Source organism: Macaca mulatta, chromosome 13 (genome assembly GCF_049350105.2).
Source record: "Macaca mulatta isolate MMU2019108-1 chromosome 13, T2T-MMU8v2.0, whole genome shotgun sequence".
NCBI classification, from domain to species: Eukaryota; Metazoa; Chordata; class Mammalia; order Primates; family Cercopithecidae; genus Macaca; species Macaca mulatta.
Genome location: NC_133418.1, coordinates 98914457 through 98934300, shown reverse-complemented (window position 1 = coordinate 98934300; position 19844 = coordinate 98914457). Strand labels below are relative to the sequence as shown.

Genomic DNA, 19844 nt, shown 5'->3' with positions numbered 1-19844 from the left:
GCTCCGCCTCCCGGGTTCACGCCATTCTCCTGCCTCAGCCTCCCGAGTAGCTGGGACTACAGGCGCCCGCCACCTCGCCTGGCTAGTTTTTTGTATTTTTTAGTAGAGACGGGGTTTCACCATGTTAGCCAGGATGGTCTCGATCTCCTGACCTTGGGATCCACCCGTCTCGGCCTCCCAAAGTGCTGGGATTACAGGCTTGAGCCACCGTGCCCGGCCATGGCTATGTATATTTAATATAATTTTTTACAGCCCTCTAACTTGTATTTTATGGTTGATAAATTAGAAATTGTCAACACTTTCATTTGGCACTTCCCTGTTTGCAAGCTTTTGTTTTCAACAATTGCAATTTGCCAAAGACTTCAAAACCTGAAGGTTTTTTTTTTTTTTTTTTTTTTTTGTGGCACTTCAGTTTATTGAATACTTTGAGTATTTCCACCTGACTAGAAAACATTTAATGATTTTAGAAAACATTCAACCAAAATCAGAAGACTCGTTTATAAAAAACTTGATACCATTGTAGGACGCTTAAGTTGATGTATGAAGTAGTTCTTCAAAGGCTCAAGCATTTCCAGAAATATCATTGATGACATGTAACAGAAATCACATGCTGTCATTTATATGTATTTAATATGTAAATTGTCATGTTGATCACAGATTGTGTAGTTCAGTTACTATGTATATTTATACATTTCCACATCTACAGCATATCTTTGAGTTGGTGAAATATTATAGTCTTTTTGCATATAGTTTAATGAGTAGTGTGTACTCCATAGTCGTTTCAAGTATACTTTTTGTCTTATCCTTTTTTTTGTTTTAGCTTAGTGGGAATATTGTTTTTACCATTACAGTCTACTTAACCAATATTTGTATTCTCATCACTAAAAAATTTTATCTTCAGTGTTACATGTTTTTAAACAGAATTCACAACATATACAGTAATATGAGATGTTTACTTTGAACAGAGCTGACTTTCAAAAGCTTTATTTTGATTCTATGAATTGGATGAAGGAAATCAAGCAGTTAATGTGATGATGGTTTTTCTATGGAAGAGATCTCATGATAGTGATAAACTTGCATCAGCTGTCTCTGGGAATTTCTGCTAGTGAAGCCAACATGAACAATTATGGGTTTTTTTTCCCCCAGTGGACAAGAAAACTTGGAATTGAAAAAAAAAAGATTAATTTAGAAGAACAGTCATTGGATCTAATTACAAGTTTTGTTTCACAGAATGTTTTGTAAAGGCATCTTTTACAGCTGCATGTATTGTCATTTTCTGACAAAATTTTACAATAACTGCTTATTGCCTTTGAATTAAATGTTGATTGTATTAGTCTGTTCTCATGCTGCTATGAAGAAATACCAGAGACTGGTTAATTTATAAAGAAAGAGATTTAATTGACTCACAGTTCCACATGGCTGGGGAGGCCTCAGGACATGTACAGTAATCGTGGAAGGCAGGGTGGCAAGAGAGGGAATGAGAGACCATCGAAGCCCGTTATAAAACCATCAGATCTCGTGAGAACTCGCTCTCATGAGAACAGCATGGAGGCAACCACCTCTGTGCTTCAATTACCTCCTACCAGGTCCTCCCCATGACTCTTGGGGATTATGGGATCTATAATTCAAGATAACATTTGGGTGGGGACACAGCAAAACCGTATCATATCATCAATTTTTTTTTTTTTTTTTTTTTTTTGAGACCGAGTCTCACTCTGTCACTCGGGCTGAAGTGCAGTGGCACGATCTTGGCTCACTGCAACCTCCACCTCCTGGGTTCAAGTGATTCTTCTGCCTCAGCCTCTTGAGTAGCGGGGACTACAGGTGCACGCCACCATGACAGGCTAATTTTTGTATTTTTAGTAGAGATGGGGTTTCTCCATGCTGGCCAAGCTTGTCTTGAACTCCTGACCTCAAGTAATCCACCTGCCTCAACCTCCCAAAGTGCTGGGATTATAGGTGTGAGCCACTGTGCCAGTCTAATTTTTGTATTTTTTGGGCAACCTGCTGTGTTGCTCAAGCAGGTCTCAAACTCCTGGGCTCAAGTGATCCTCCTGCCGCAGCCTTCCAAAGTGCTGGGTTTACAAGTGTGGACCACCTTATCTAGCCAAATGTTGATGCTTCTTCGGATTTGCTGCTTGAAATCATTGTTATTGCTTTAAATATATACTTGAGTGCATTGCTATCTAAAGGGCTTATTTCAAAATACATAGATTAGTTGTAGATATACACTGTATAACAATGAAAAGGTCATTGTAGCAAAAGGGTTTGATACTGTATCTGTATACTCTATGAAAGGACCACTCATACACATTTCCTATGTGTATATTTTTGCCATGTTTCCTACTGATCTCACTGACAGTATTTCTATGGCTTCTTTTTGGCTGAGGAACTGGCCATGGCACAGATGATGGGTGGGGGCAGCAACCTCAAATATTCTCCTTCCAGCAACTGTCAAAACCTGAGGGAGGGAGTTAGCTGCCTGTTACCATACTTGGTAGTGACCTGGTGTCCTAAAAAGGAAAATGTCAATTGTTTCGAATTTGTAGAGTTGAGAAAAGAGGCAGACTACCACTAGTCATCTTGTTAGATTTAATCATGTGTTAAAATATGATAGCTGTTTACAATGCACATCTCACATGACTACTGTGTAAGACCTTGTCAGAAGTTAGAAACACCAATTCGGTGTCTGTGAAACCATCAGTACTTACGTTAATGCAACTTTGTTAAAAATGTAGAGTCTAAGACATTAGATTTGTACACGATGTTTGGAAACACCAATCATAAATGAAGACTTATAGTCAGACTTATGATCACCATACTTGAAGCAGAGTTTGCTGGGGGTTGATATATGTTCATCAAGTAAGCAGAAACATCAAACCAGAGTAGTTTTCTAGTTAGTGAAATTAGATAAACAGGTTATTAATCTATTTCAGGGGATGGTCAGGTGGCTTAGAGACTGCTGTCCTGGGGAAATGACATTTGTACTGCTATATGAGATATGCTTAGAAGTTAGGTAGAAGAACATCATTCCAGGCAGAGGAAATGGGCATGAAAAAGTACTTAGTAAAGGAGCTTTTTGAGTTCAAAGAACTGAAAGATGATCTGTGTTGCAAATGTGACTTGTGAGGCTAGCAGAAGCAATAGATGTTGAAGAGGTGGGTGTGAGATGGTGCAGAGCCTGGTAGTCCATGCTAAGGATTCGAATACCATGGAAGGTTTGAGCAGGTATGTGACATGGTTAGATTCAATTTTTAAAAGATGGTTGGCCTAGAAAATGTGGAAAATGGATTGGAGTTGGAATTTTCTAATTAAATACAACAAAGATGTATTTAAAATCTTACTGTATATTATTTAATCTTTAAGGATTATGAGTGATTATATGTGAAAATACCCATCAGTGACTGTGATAATGAGCCTTTAATTTTTATTTTTTTTTGAGGTGATCTTTTTAGTGCCAAATACATCAGACAGAATCCTGAGCCAGGAGACGGAGTTCTAATCATAGTTAATTTGGTTTGTGAGTTTGAGCAAGTCATTTAAACTCTGAGCCTCTTTCTTTATCTGTAAATTGGGCATATTTGAGAAACGTGTGCTTAACTTTAATTGTGTTAATTGCTTAACTCTTCTTAACATATGGGCTGAGTCTTGCTGAGTCATTTTCTCAGACGTTGTGGGCGAGGCTTGCTTAAAACCAGCTAAGCAAACTTAGTGACGACACATTTTGCCTCTTCTGTAGAAGTCAGACGAAAGAGATATTTCAGAAATGTTTCATTTATTGTTTTCATGCAGATTATCTCTTCATGGCGGAGAAAATACAGTACACCATAGCTCAGGAACTACTGATGTGCTGCCTTCCATTTTAGTGGCAGTTTGAATTTAAGAATTTCTAATTTGCCTTAAGCCTTTCTGTAATCTCTCATGTATATTTTTAATTTCAACCGATAATTTCTTAATGTCTAATATAGCCTCTTCGCCTTCTGAACAGCATTGAGATACTATGAAATTTTAATGCCCAAAAAGTTGGCTTTAGTAAGGTGATTTTCATTTCTGCAGTAGAACCATGGTTGAGGCTAATGGTCCCATCAGCGCTAATGCCTTTGGCTAGTTGCATAGTAAAACTGCATGTTTCCCACTAGTAAAAGAGATAACCCCAACTGTTTTAGGATTAGTGCTGAGTCGCAGTGTTCTTTGGGATTTGCAGATTTTTGTTTTTCTATAATTTAAACTTTTTGAGCCATATCTTAAGGATAATAGAAGGCCGTTTAAAAAAAACTTCAACTGGCTGGGCGTGGTGGCTCACACTTGTAATCCCAGCAGTTTGGGAGGCCGAGGCGGGAGGATCACAAGGTCAGGAGTTTGAGACCAGCCTGGCCAATATGGTGAAACCCTGTCTCTACTAAAAATACAAAAATTACCCGGGCATGGTGTTGGGCGCCTGTAGTCCCAGCAACTTAGGAGGCTGAGGCAGGACAATCACTTGAACCCAGGAGGCGGAGGTTGCAGTGAGTCCAGATCACGCCAGTGTACTCCAGTGTGGGTGACAGAGCGAGACTCTGCCCCCCTCCACCAAAAAAAAAAATAAAAAATAAAAAAAAACTTCAACTACTCAGATACTTTTTTTTTTTATAGATGGGGTCTCACTCTGTTGCCCCGGCTAGAGTGCAGCAGCATGATCTCATCTCACTGCAACCTCCATCTCCCAGGTTTAAGTGGTTTTTCTGCCTCAGCCTCCCAAGTAGCTGGGACTACAGGCACGTGCCACCATGTCCAGCTAATTTTTGTATTTTTAGTAGAGATGAGGTTTCGCCATGGTTAGCCGTGCTGCTCTCTAGCTCCTGACCTCAAGTGATCTGCCGTCCTCGGCTTCCCAACGTGCTGGGATTACAGGCGTGAGCCACTGCGCCTGGCCTCAGATATTTTTGACAATAATCTTGGCTTGGGGGAGCTATGTGTGTGTCAGTCTTAGATGTATATTCACTCTGCATTGTATGTTTTATTGAGCTATAATGGATGTGCAGCTACACGAATTCTTCTAGACATCCTTGGACTTGGAAGTTATGCTCTCTTGGCTTTATCGCAGGATTTGGCCTTCTTGGCCTCAGTTTTTCAGAGTAGAGAATTTTCTTTTGGCTCTTCTAGGACATGTGCAAATGAGAACTTGCTACAGGCAGATAGACCTGAGAGCTCAAAAGGAAATGGGAAAAGACTAGATTCAATCAAGTAGTTGTGTGATTTGAGTGAAGTAGTATTAAATCTGGTTTTATCTGTTTTTCACCTGTTTTAAAACAGATAGGTACATTTTCACAGTCACTTAAAGTGACTGTCTTTTTGAACCTCAAGGATTTTTTTATTCTTGGAATTGAGTTTTATTTCCTAATACTTAAAATAGTTTAAGAAAAATTTTAGAGTACTTCTGTTTTCCTTCTTGTGAACCTTGTATAATACTATGAAGAGGGCAAGCTACGTAGGTAACTATTGTCATTTTACAGGTAAGGAAGCAGAGTTTAATGACCTGCCTTTGATAATATGACAAATATACCAGAGCCAAGTCTTAAACATGGCGATGGAAAGCTTTGTAATTAGAAACATTTGGATTTGTCTTTTGGCTCCACCTAAATTTTCTCATCTGTTTAAAAAATGTCTTTTAAGATTATTGCAAGGAGCAAATGAATACATAATAGAAGCATTCCATTGTATGACATGTAAATTCTTACCAAATGTAATTTGTTCCTCCGTGGTTTTCAACATGTGGATCCCCACCGACCACCACCTAGGGAGTTTTTTTGACCAGAAGGTCAAAACTTTTCATAAGACCTTGTTTGCCTTTTTCACCTTGTAGATGCTTGTACTGATGATGCAGAAGCAATGGTATGTAAAATTGCTAACCTTAGCATGAATCAAGACAGTGGAACCAAGCTGGACTAGTAGTCATTGTATTTACCACTGTGTACTCACAAGAGAAAACTAAAATAATTTTCCTCAAGAATATCCTTGATGAAATAGAATTAAGTTTTATTAAATCTTGACCCTGGAGCATATGTCTTTTTGGTGTATGCTGAAATGGGAAGTAAACATAAAACACTTCTGCCTCATTTTGAGACAGTGATGGTGGTCTCAAGAAAAGGCACTTGTGAAATTGTTTGGATTAGCCACCATTTTTATAGAACATCATTTATCCTTGAAAGAACAACTGGCAGACTATGGTTATCCAGACTTGAGTCCTTGGCAGTTACTGTCTTGAATGAATGAAGTGACAGTATTTGTTGCCAGTGAGAAAATTTATGCTTTTAAGATTTGAATTTTGGCCAGGCGCAGTGGCCCACTCCTGTAATCCCAACACTTTGGGAGGCCAAGGTGGGCGGATCGCCTGAGGTCAGGAGTTCGAGACCAGCATGGCCAACGTGGTGAAACCCTATCTCTACTAAAAATACAAAAATTAGCCAGGCATGGTGGTGGGCACCTATAATCCCAGCTACTTGGGAGACTGAGGCAGGAGAATTGCTTGAACTCAGGAGGTAGAGGTTGCAGTGAGCCGAGATGGCACCACTGCACTCCAGCCTGGGTGACAGAGTGAGACTTCAGCTCAAAAAAAAAAAAAAAAAAAAGATTGGAATTTAGAGCCAGTCACGGTCACTCTTGCCTGTAATTCCAGCTACTCAAGAGGCTGAAGTGGGAGAATTGTTAGAGCCCAAAGTTTGAGCCTGAAGTGAGCTGTGATTACACTACTGCATTCTAGCCTGGGTGACAGAGCAAGACTCAGTCTCTTAAAAAAAATAAATAAAATAAATTTGGAAAACTTGTGTCTGCCTCTGTGAGTGTGACAGCTTTTCTGTACATACTCTCTTGATGAGGTCCATGGTGATAATACGATTTTTTTCATATTGTATATTGAAATACGGCAACATTTGGAAAAATTGTGTTAATGAACTGTTAATTTCCAAATGACCAATGCATGCTGTTATAAAATTGTGCACGAGTAAAAAGACCCATTCAAAGTGCAAAGTAACTGATGGATTTTAATGTAATAGTACAAGGCTTGGTGCGATGGCTCATGCCTATAATCCCAGCACTTTGAGAGGCCGAGGCAGGTGGATCACGAGGTCAAGAGATCGAGACCATCCTGGCCAACATGGTGAAGCCTGTCTCTACTAAAAATATAAAAATTAGCTGGGCATGGTGGCACCCACCTGTATTCTCAGCTACTCGGGAGGCTGAGGCAGGAGAATCACTTGAACCCGGGAGGCGGAGGTTGCAGTGAGCTGAGATCAAACCATTGCACTCCAGCCTGGCGACACAGACTCCATCTAAAAAAAAATACATATATATGTGTGTGTGTGTGTGTGTGTATATATATATAAAATAAAAATAATAATAGAACATGAAAACATCATTGACAGGGTTTCAGATTCTACCTTGCAACTAATGTTTAAGAAATTTACTACTTTTTCCCTGTGACTCATGCGAAAAAAGAAGACAAAAAGAAATTACTTGCTGAGCTTTGTAGTGTTGAAGAATAATAGTTAGGATTATCTGAATAGGCTCTTAAAATACTTCTCCCTTTTCTAGCAACATATCTGTATGTAGATAGATTTTCTTCATATACTTCATATTCTTTGTATGCTTTATCAGCCAAAACAGCATATTACAACAAATTGAATGCAGAAGCAGGGATAATCCAAGTGTTATCTGTTAAGCTAAACATTAAAGTTGCAGTTTAGTTTTGGAAAATATAGTAATTTTTAACAAAATGTCATTTATGTTAACATGGATTGAGCTTATTATTTTAAATTGCATTAAATAATTTTTTTCTTAGTTTTAATTTCTAATATGGTAAATATGAGTTTGTAGAACCTACACAAAAGTTTGTTGAGATCCTCAGGAATTTGAGGAGTGTAAAGGAGTTCGCAGAACAAAAAATTTGAGAAGCAGTGGTGTACCTCTTGCATTGCTTCTATGTAATAGATTTGGTCGAAGTTTCAGTTATGAGATTTATCTCAAGCTTATCTCTAAGCTTGAGAGAGTAAGAGATTTGGTGTGTATTGGTAGTTAGTGTCCCATCAGAAAAATGGGAACCACTTCAGGTTTGATTTGGAAATAGAGTTATTGATTTTAAAAGTAGAGAAGAATTTAATGCAGGAATTGTTTCAAAAGTGATGGAAGGGCTCGAGGAACAAATGGGAGAAGGGGTAATTATCCAGAGATAGCAAACTGCTGCTTTCTCTGGAGTGGATCTCCCTGAACCTGTACTTGTTGCTGAGCTGCTAGAGGTATCCCTTTGCTGATTAAGCAAGAACTGTTCTCGTTGCTGCTACTGGTAAACTATTGGGCTATCGCCATTGTACTGGGCTCCCCACCATTGTGTTGCCTATGAGCTCAAGCCACAGCCATTGACTGTGTTGTAGCTGTCACCAGGATCAGATGGATTTTCCTTTTGTCCTACTTTTTAATTTTCTGCCAGTTCCTTTCATTGGCAGAACCTACCCAGAACTCAGCTTGCAAGGGAGTCTGGGAAATGTAGTTTGTAGGCTTTCAGCGCTTGGCAGTATAGATAAAAAACAGAAGAGTAATTACAGTGCTAAGAGCATCAGATAGTTACAGTCGGCTATGAACACTGCATAAATAAGAAAGGACTCCACAGTTACCTTCCAATTCCTAGTCTGGTTGCCATATTACACTGTAGAAAGGGAGGAAAAAGTACAGAAGGGAATGATTAGAGCTAAAATTTATGAAGAAGACTGAAAATAGATGTAGATAAGTTCTGATTGAATAGAAAGAATTGGAGGGTTTCTAGGCAGTTAGTTGATCAATATGAATAAAGGGAGATTAGTGGGTAAATTGATTACAGTTTAGAGGATGTTATGTATTTTAGAACAATGAGAAATCAGGTTGAATATATAGACCGGGGCAGTTTATGTGGAGTGCTGTGAAAAACTGGCAACGGAATTTGGACTTTGTCTAGTAGAAACGTTAGCAAGATTGACATGATGAAAGGCATCTTATATTAAGAAGATCAGAATGATGAGAAAATGCAGGATGATACAGAAGAGGAGACAGTATCAGGAAGATTGCTTTGGAGGCCATTGGTAATCTGAGCATGAGATGATGGTATGGTAGTGGAGAAAAGACCCTTACAAGGAGTATTTTGAATGAAACAAATTTGAGAACTGTCTAGATTATAAATGGTGAATGAAGGCAAATTAGAGATGACTTAAAATATTTTAAACTGCTTATCTCTAATCAAACTGTATAGTTGGGATTGGAAGCGAGTGATTGTGGAATTGAGGGCCTAGAAACGATGAGAAGTATACTTTTAAAGAATTTTTTTTTATTTTAATTTTTTATTTTTTTTGAGATGGAGTTTCACGCTTGTTGCTCAGGCTGGAGTGCAATGGCATGATCTTGGCTCACTGCAACCTCTGCCTCCTGGGTTCAAGCGATTATCCTGCCTCAGCCTCCCGAGTAGCTGGGATTATGGGCATCCGCCACCACGCCCAGCTAATTTTTGTATTTTTAGTAGAGATGGGGTTTCACCATGTTAGCCAGGCTGGTCTCAAACTCCTGACCTCAGGTGATCCACCTGCCTCGGTCTCCCAAAGTGCTGGGATTATAGGCGTGAGCCACTGTGTCCAGCTTTTAAATGTTAAAAAAAGTGAGAAGGAGCATTCATAGTTAAGAGCATGGGATCTGGAGTCGAATTCATGTCACTACGAGCTGTTATGAGGATCAAATGAGTAGATGCTTGTAAAATGCTTGGAACATGTCTGGCATGTAGTAAGCACAATAAATGTTAATAAAACAAAAACAGTAATAAAAGCCAAGGACTTTTGGGAGGGACAGAAACTTGGGAAAAGGTCGAAGTTCTTCTCTCATATTTCTTGGGAATAGAGAATGAGATTAATTGGTAGCTCTTGGAGAGACTGGACTGGTTCTAAATTTTGAAGCAGCTAGATGGACTATTATGAGAGTACAAGCTTCCTGGAGAGCAAAATACAAAAGATGCCAAGGTGAGATAAATTGAAGGTAAAATATTGGTAAGGAGTTAGAGAACATTGTGTTCAATTTTTCCTAGCACCTTTCTGTCTATTTTTTTCCCAGTCATACTTTCTTAGCAAATCATTGTACCCTAAGTTCTTTAGTACCACAAGTAGAGCTGTTCTTTATTTCTCCAATAGGGAGAACAGTCCTTATCTCCTCCATTAAGTCATTTATTGCCTGATACTATTTGAAGATACTTCCCACCCACCTCCTCTCTCTTCTTTGTCGGAATGAACTGATTTTGTGCTTTGACTGGCGTGGGTCTTCGATGGATAAGCACAGGTTTAACTTGTTTAAGCAGGTGTTTTGTCTCTCTGATAAAAAAAGCTCAAGAACAGTTTGCCTGAAAGGCTTTACAAAATTTTTTAAAAGGAAAACATAAACTAACATAAACCCTGAACTGAAAGCTAGAAGGGGAGAAGGAGGGAGGTAAACAAATCAGCAGGAATTTGAAGTGGTTATGTTTATTCTAGTACAGAATAATCATGAACAAGAGACAAGTTGTCATGACATTATGTGGGGAGTAAGCATTATGCACTAATACATTTGAAACAGTTATTCAACACGTCTTGGATTCTGAGGATTTGGTGGCCTTTAAGGATAATATCTGAATTTATTTTTCAGTGATGTAGAAAAATATGAAAACTTACAAATGCCCTTAAAAAGTGGAGGGTTAGAGGGTGGAAGGCAAGCAGGGGGTTAGGAGATAAATAAGCAAGTTCTGAGAAAATTGAGAATAGAGTTACCGACCTGAGAGTCATGCTGTTTGGTATACAGTTTGGGCTGCATCAGGAAGGTATATCAATAAGGGCAGGCCAAAAAGAAGACAGACATTTGGCTCACTAGTGGCAAAGGGTTGGATTGGGAGAGGGCTGAAATTGAATAGCTAGCATAGTATCCAGAAGCAAGATAATTTAATAGCTTAATCGAGGGCTGTTTGTGTACCCAGGCCCTGTCCTAGGCTTCCTACACTTGATCTCATTTAATCCCCATAACCTATTGGAGATGGAAATTATAATACCCGCTGTAGGTGAGGAAAACAGAGGCCTGGAGAAGCTGAAATTTCACCTGATGCCACACAACTGGAATGTGGCAGAGCCAGAGACCATGTTTTTCTGAATTCTCCTAATTACTACATTCTGTATTGCTTTTCTTAATTCTGAAAGTGAATCTACTGTTGACATTATACTTGCATTTGCTTATTGATGTGTAGTTTATAACTTGACACCATCAAAATTTTTGGGGAGTAGCTTTGTAGGAATCCAGGTAGTTGTTTGAGGCAGGATTACTCTTGATGCTCTCCTACTGATAAGGACATAAGATACTTCCATGTTCTGGAGAACACCTTCTTTTGGAGGGTGCCCCCAAGGTATTAGATAGTGGAGGTGACAGCAGAAGCAGCAAAACGGGGTTTCACCACGGAATCTACTTACTCAGTTCTTTTACACAAAAAAGTTTCGCCTCTTTTTAGAAAAGTGGCAAAAGAGGCCGGGCACGGTGGCTCATACCTGTAGTCCCAGCACTTTGGAAGGCCGAGGTGGGTGGATCACCTGAGGTCAGGAGTTCAAGACCAGCCTGGCCAACATGGTGAAACCCCGTCTTTACTAAAAATACAAAAATTAGCTGGGCATGGTGGCAGGCACCTGTAATCCCAGCTACTCGGGAGACTGAGGCAGAAGAATCGCTTTAACCTGGGAGGCAGAGGTTGCAATGAGCCGAGATCATGTCATTGTACTCCAGCCTGGGGGACAAGAGGGAGAGAAAAAAAAAAAGTGTCAAAAGAGCACTATAAAGAGAGCTCAGAAATAAAAGAAATGAAGGAATTCATTAGGAACTCAAGGAATTAATTACACATGCCAAATTTAAAACTACCTCTGGATATGAATCTTAGGACTTTTGTGAAATAAATCTGCATTAACTTCTACTACACTAATTTCGAATTCAAAATAATTCAGATGTGTGATTGTGTTGTACTTTTTCAGAGCATTTGATTTTTAAAAAATCTTGTGAAATGTAAATTATTTTTTTGTTGAAAGTACATGTGTATTACAAATATAGATATCAAGGGAAATTTTAAATTGTCAAATGAGAAAATTTCTTATTCTGGTGGAGTGTGAAAGTCATCGCATCTTTTGTGCATAGAGAAACATACTAATTTCCCACTTTTGTGGTGTTGCTTCTCTTGCTTTTATATTATTGTCCATTAGCTGGTACTGTGGAATTCATCAGATTTCTGAGAAACTTAATGACCTTATGAATCTTTCTAAAATAATGCGCAACAAATAAGACTTTCTTTATTCTGACTTACATCTATGGATTCAGCAGTTCTTGGGCATTAAGAATTTATGATACATTACTGTGTAATGTCAGCTTCTTTTGTTCACTTGGATGACATTTTTTGTTAGAATGACTTTTGTTTTAATTTGTAATATAATTTTAAGGCATTATAATGTGCAGGAACTTAAGAATAGAAGTGCTACCTTGCTTTTTAAAAGTCAGTAGGTGGGAGCCTGGGCACAGTGGCTCAGGCCTCTAATCCTAGCACTTTGGGATGCTGAGGTGGGTGGATCATGAGGTCAAGAGATGGAGACTATCCTGGCTAACACAGTGAAACCCTGTCTCTACTAAAAATACACACAATTAGCTGGATGTTGTGGCACTCACCTGTAATCCCAGGTACTTGGGAGACTGAGGCAGGAGAGTCACTTGATCCCGGGAGGCGGAGTTTGCAGTGAGCCAAGATCGTGCCACTACACTCCAGCCTGGGGGACAGAGTGAGACTCAGTCTAAAAAAAAAATAAAAATAAAAAAGATAAAAGTCTGTAGATGGGATATAGAAAAATCAGTTGTGTTTCTGTACACTAGCAGTGAATCATCCAAAAATTGAAGTAAGACAATTCCATTTACAGTAGCATCAAAAAGAATACCTAGGAATAGATTTAACACAAGAAGTGTAAGACTTAATGAAAACCAGAAAGCATTGTTGAAGGAAATTTTAAAAGAGCTAAGAAAATGGAAGGGCACCCAATGTCTGTAGACCAGGAGACTTGATATTGTTAAGATGGCCATGCTACCCAAATTGCTCTATAGAGTCAATGCAATTCCTATCAAAATTTTTGATTACAGAAATTGACATATGGCTCCTAAAATTCATATGGAAATACAGAGGACCCTGAATAATGAAAACAGTCTTGAAGTAAAAAGTTGGAAGCCTCAAATTTCCTGATTTCAGTACTTAAAGCTGTGGTAATAAGACAGTGTGGTGCTAGCCTAAGAACAGATGTACAGCTCAGTGGAATAGAATTGAGAATCCAGAAATAAAACTTTAAATTTCTGGTCAGTTGATTTTTGACAGGTATTTACTGGTCAGTAGGTAGGACTAGGATGATTTTTGAGGTGGTACATGTAATTGGAGTCTAGGAAAAGAGGGGAGGAGTTGCAGAAAAAGTTTTTTGAAGAAATAATGGCTAGCTAGAGTTTCCACCTATGGTGAAGGCTATAAACCTGATGAACCTAGGTAGGGTAGATACAAAGAAAATCACACTGAGGCACATCCTAATCAAGTTACTAAAAGCCAGAGTAAAAAAAGAACATTATATAGAGGAGGAAGGATAGGAACTATTGACTTTTTTCTCAGAAACATTGCAAGCCAACAAATGAATGTAACTGTATCAAAAATGAACAGCATAATCACACCGAGGAAGAATAAAAGAAACTTTGGAAAATATTTTGACTTGGCCAGGTGTGATGGCTTACACCTGTAATCTCAGCAGTTTGGGAGGCCGAGGTGGGCAAATCCTGAGGTTCGGAATTTGAGACCAGTCTGGTGACATGATGAAACACTGTCTCTACTACAAATACAAAAATTAGCTGGGTATGGTGGTGCCTGCCTGTAGTCCCAGCTACTCTGGAGGTGAGGCATGAGAATTGCTTGAACCTAGGAGGTGTAGGTTGTGGCGAGCTGAGATTGTGCCATTACACTCCAGCCTGGGCAACAGAGCAAGACTCCATCTCAAAAAAATTTTTTGTGAACTACATACTATAAGGCTAAAGATAAAAAAAACCCATATACACGTATTTTATTCCAGTTAGTAAATCTGGTTCCTCATGGGGTAGGGGGTAGGAGCTAGCAAGTTTGAAACACACACACACACACAAACACACACAAGGATTAAACATTTAAGTAAAAATTTGTAGATAATGACAGCTCGGTTTCTCATTGTTGAAGAAAGAAGTTACAAGTAAGGAAAGGAAGAAGGCTAGAATGAACTGTGGTATGGGATTGGAATTGGAGGTATCAGTATGAACTCATGGTTCCATATAGATATGTAAATGTAAATATGTATATATGCATGGGTTAGTTTGTAAAAGTGTATTTCCTCACTGTTTGCTGGGAAGTCATAAAAGAAATGATGCTGAGGTAGCAGTAAAGGCACTCAATGCTCAGATCTTGGACTATAAATACAGTTCTTTCCTCCATCCCTCTTTTCTCCCTCCTTTTTTTTTCTCGCTCCCTTTTCTCTCCTTTCTTTTCCTTTCTTGACAGAGCCTCACTCTGTCACTCAGGCTGGAGTGCAGTGGTGGGATCACAGTTCACTGAAGCCTCAACTTCCTGGGCTCAAGTGATCCTCCTGCCTTAGCCTCCCTAGTAGCTGGGACTACAGGCACATGCCACCACGCCTGGCTAAATTTTGCATTTTTTGTAGAGACGAGGTCTCATTAAACATTGTTGCCAGGCTCGTCTTGAACCCCTGGGCTCAAGCGATCCACCTGCCTCAGCCTCCCAAAATGCTGGGATTACAGATGTGAACCACTGCTCCCAGCTTAAATACAATTTCTTAATAAAAGGAACTAGGGCTCCCTGAAGAACTTGTTGATTTCAGAGCTGGAGTAGGAGAAATACAAAATGATCCTGGAACATCTTGTGATCCTAGAAAACAAAGAAGTGCTCAGAAAAGGATGGGACATGTTAGAAGTACACAGGAGCTGGCCTGAAGGATCTGTTAGCAGCCAGAGCTGGAATGAAATAATGGTAGTATGGAATTATAACCAATAGAATAAAATGTCTATGAGTCCATAGTAGCAAAAATAAATAAATGAATAAACAAATGAATGGGGTGGAAGAAACAACTTGCAAAAGCTGAATTTCAATTAAGAACTGTAAAAAGAGGCCGGGCGCGGTGGCTCAAGCCTGTAATCCCAGCACTTTGGGAGGCCGAGACGGGCGGATCACGAGGTCAGGAGATTGAGACCATCCTGGCTAACCCGGTGAAACCCCGTCTCTACTAAAAAGTACAAAAAACCAGCCGGGCGAGGTGGCGGGCGCCTGTAGTCCCAGCTACTCGGGAGGCTGAGGCAGGAGAATGGCGTAAACCCGGGAGGCGGAGCTTGTAGTGAGCTGAGATCCGGCCACTGCACTCCAGCCTGGGCAACAGAGCGAGACTCCGTCTCAAAAAAAAAAAAAAAAAAAGAACTGTAAAAAGAATGAGAGAAACACTGAATCACTGTTAGGCAAATACTACATTAAAAATTGTTGCAGGCAAGAGCCAGTAATGGAATGTAAAATCAGTGGGCAAAAATATGATGACAAACATAATTATTTAGTCTGAAAGGATCTTCTCCAATAAATTTTTTTGTCACGATACATTCCTGACTTCTCCACCCCCAAATGCACCCCCAAATGCAAACAAACCTAAATTGAGGGAAATTCTATGGAATACCTGACCATTGTTCATCAGATGTACACAGGAGTACAGTGACACAATCATGGCTTACTGTAAACTTGAACTCTTGAGCTCAAGTGATCCTCCTGCTCATCCTGAATAGTTGGGACTACAGGTACACACCACCACACCTGGCTAGTGTTTTGTTTTGTTTCATGTTTTGTTTGTAGAGATGGGATCTTGCTATATGTTGCCCAGGCTGGTCTCTTAACTCCTGGCCTCCCAAAGCAATGGCATTACAGGCCATTACAAGAAATTTATTAATTACCAAGTGGAAGACAGTTAAATTTACGATAGAGAGAAACTCTGTAGATACCACCTTAACCAAGTATTGGAAGTGTATTCAGGGTTAATAGCACTTGTAATAAGACCTGTTGATATGGTTTGGCTGTGTCCCTACCCAAATCTCATCTTGAATTGTAACTCCCTCGATTCCCACATGTTGTGGGAAGAACCTGGTGGGAGGTAATTGAATCGTGGGGGTGGGTCTTTCCTGTGATAGTGAATAAGTCTCATGAGATCTGACAGTTTTAAAAATGGAGGTTTCCCTGCACAAGCTCTCTCTTTGCCTGCTGCCATCCATGTAAGATGTGACTTGCTCTTCCTTGCCTCCTGCCTTGATTGTGAGGCCTTCCCAGCGATGTGAACTGTAAGTCCAAAACCTCTTTCAATAGTAAATTGCCCAGCCTCGTGTATGTCTTTCTCAGCAGCGTGAAAATGGACTAATAGACCTGTTTATAGTTTGTACTCCCTGATATCAACTGAGAAAGGTAAAGCTTGATATCTTGGTATTCTGTGACATTCCTGACTCTTCTGCCCCAAAATGCAAACACTAAATTGAGGGAAATTCTATGGAATACCTCACCATTATTTGTTAAATGTGTGAAGGTCGTGAAAGAAAGGGAAAGACTGAGGACTGTCTTAAGTTGGAGGAGACTAAGGAGACATACAGCTAAATGCAATGTGGGAACCTGAATTGGATCCTGAAACATAAAAAAAGTTAAAAAAAAAATCTGGTGAATTAGGTCTGTAGTTTAGGGTAATTGTAGTTTAGGGTAATTGTACCAATGTTATTTTCCTGTTTCTGATTGATGTACTTTGGTTATATAAGTTGTTAACATCAGGAGAAATTGGGTGAAAGGTATTTGTGAACTGTGTACTATTTTTGCAACTTATCTGGAAAGTTATTTGAAAATAAAGTTTCTTAAGTTTACTTTCAAAAAGGAATTTAAAAAAGGAAACAATGTAAGCCACAAGACAGTGGAGTAATATTCAGTTCAGAAAGGAGTAGTATTCAGTTCAGAAAGGAAAAACTATCAATTTAGAATTCAGTCCTGACAAAAATATCATTAATAAAGGTAAAATAAATAAAGGTAAAAGTAATAAAGGTAAAATATCATTAATGAAGGTAAAATAAAGACATTTTTCAGACAGACAAAAGCTGAGAGAATTTTTTACCTGTGCTTTTAAGAAATGTTAAAGGAAGTTTTTTAGCTTGAAAAAAATTATTTTGGATGGAAATCAAAACTTAACACAAAAGGAATGAAGAGGGCAGGAAATGGTAAAAATGTATGGAAATAGAAAATATTTCTTCTCAATTTTTAATTTATTTAAAAGATGATTGTTTACAGTAAAATATTTTAATGTTTTATAGGATTTATAGCACTTAGCAGTAAAATGTAGAAGTGTAACATAAAGAAATTTTAAAGAAATTTAAAAACACAATAATAGCCCAATGATGGGAGGGGGAAAAAATGGAAGAATAGTTCTGTAAGGTTCTTATATTGTGTTAAAAGTGGTATAATACCATTTGGAGGTTGACGGTACTACTTATGATGTAAGAAGGTTAAAGAACCTTAGAGAAACTGCTAAAAAATATATTGGGCACATCTAATCAGCTACTAAATCTTAAAGTTGGGGTGCTATATTAATATTAGACAAGGTAGATTTTAGAGCAAGGAGTATATTCCAGAAATAAAGAGGATCTTTTTATAATGATGAAGGGGTCAGTTTGTCATATATACCTAATAACAGAATATCAAAATACTTGTGGCAAAAACTAACAGAATTGGAAGGAGAAATAATCTACAGTTGTGTAGTTGGATATTTCAACAGTCCTCTCTTAATAATTGATAGAATAAGTGACATATATTAAAGAAATGGAATCTTAATTTAAAACCTTTCTGAAAGAAACCTCAAGGCCCAAATGGCTTCACTGGTGAATTATATCAAATGTTTAAAGAAGAAATAATATGAATCTTAAACTCTTTCAATAAATGCAAGAGGGTACGCTTTCCAAGTTGTTTTATGGGATCAGCCTTGTCTTGGATGCTAAAACCAAAGATATGACCTATCTCTAATGAACATAGAGATTTTTTTCAAGAACATAATTATTATCGAAATAATTGCAAATCAGATCCAGGAATTTATGAAAAGAATAATACATCATGACTCAAATGAACTTTATTCCGGGAATGCAAGGTCGGTTTCACATTTAAAATCAAAGTAAATAGCTGCCTTAATGGAGTAAAGAAGAAAAATCATATCATCATAGTAGGCACAGAAAAAACATTTGATGAAATACACCTCATGATAACTCAGGAATCTAGGAACAGAGGAACATTTATTTAATGTGCTAAATTTTGTACAGTTAACACACTTTAATGGCATAGCTTTTAGTCTAAAGCTTCCTAAGGTCAAGTAAAGAACAACAGTATATTAGAGGTTGTAGATAATAAAATAAAGCAAGAGAAATAAGCAGAAGATGCAAAAGTGCCTTTATTTAGACTATGTTGTTATATACATGGAAAATCCTAAATAATCTACCTTCTCCACAAAAAGCAACTAGAATTAATAAGCAAATGTAACAGGTTGCAGGATACTAGGTCAAGTGTACAAAAACCAATTAGTTTTATTTTTTCTCTCTTCACTCCCCTCCCCTCCCCTCCCCCTCAGCCTTCCCCTCTTCCCTCCCTTCTTCCCTCCCCTTGTCCCTCTCCTCCCCCAAAACCCTCCCCTCCCTTCTCCTTTCCTTCCCTCTACTTTCCTTTTGTCTCAGTCTGTCACCCAGGCTGGAGTGCAGTGGCACTGTATCAGCTCACTGCAACCTCCGCCTCCCAGGTTCCAGCAATTCTTGTGCCACAGCCTCTGCAGTAGCTGGGATTATATGTGTGCACCACCACACCAGCTAATTTTTTGTATGCTAGTGGCCAGGATTACAGGTGTGCACCACCACACCTAGCTAATTTTTTGTATCTTAGTAGCCAGGATTACAGGTGTGTGCCACCACACTGGGCTAATTTTTTGTGTCTTTAGTAGAGACTGGGTTTTGCTGTGTTGGCCAGGCTGGTTTCGAACTCCTGGCCTCAAGCGATCTTCCCGCGCTGGCCACACAAAGTGCTGGGATTACAGGTGTGAGCAACTGCACCTGGCTTACTCAGTTGTAGTTCTGTATTTAGCAGCAAACAATCAGAAAACGAAATGTAAAAATATATTATTTACAGTAGCATCCAACAAATGAAAATGAAATGGGGATAAATTTTAAAAATATACACAAGGCTTAGACATGGAAAACTACAAAATATCGCTGAGAGAACTAAAGGCAGCCCAAATAAAGAGAGCTATACCATATTTATGGATTAGAAGGCTCGTATCACTCTGCTCAGAATGCTCCCTGTGTTTCTTGAACATGCCAAACATATTTCCATGTCAAATCCATTGTACTTGCTGTTTTGTCTGCCTGGAACGCTCTCCCCAAATAGTCATATGGCCTATTCCCTTACCTTATGTCTTTGCTCAAGTATCTCTCAGTGAGTCATTCCTTGACCACCTCGTTTAAGATAGCTCTTCCTCCTGTTCTTGTTTATAAGATCTATTATTACTAACATCAGAGATTTGAAATTGGGGGGAATGGGTAATCCCCTTTCGTAAGTTCCCCCAACAGAAGGGGGAAGGACTTTGCCTTATTCATTGCCAAGTGTGTAGTAAGTGTGGTTTACCCTACTGAAACTCATGTTACTATAATGTGAATTAGCTTATAGCCAATTGTTATAAAGTAAATGATAACACAATAATGAGGAAATC

The 19844-nt window shown here is 38.8% G+C and overlaps 1 protein-coding gene and 1 long non-coding RNA gene across 3 annotated transcripts in view; one reads left to right on the top strand and one right to left on the bottom strand.

Annotated features, from left to right (window-relative positions):
• Positions 1-11810, bottom strand: part of LOC144333867 (uncharacterized) — a 41469-nt gene extending 29659 nt beyond the window's left edge. The window contains exon 1 of the long non-coding RNA XR_013402963.1: positions 11644-11810. This is a non-coding gene — a long non-coding RNA (uncharacterized LOC144333867). The remainder of the gene's footprint in view (positions 1-11643) is intronic.
• RAB10 (RAB10, member RAS oncogene family) overlaps positions 1-19844 on the top strand; it is a 107264-nt gene that overhangs the window by 29682 nt on the left and 57738 nt on the right. The gene's annotated exons all lie outside the window — the stretch shown is intronic.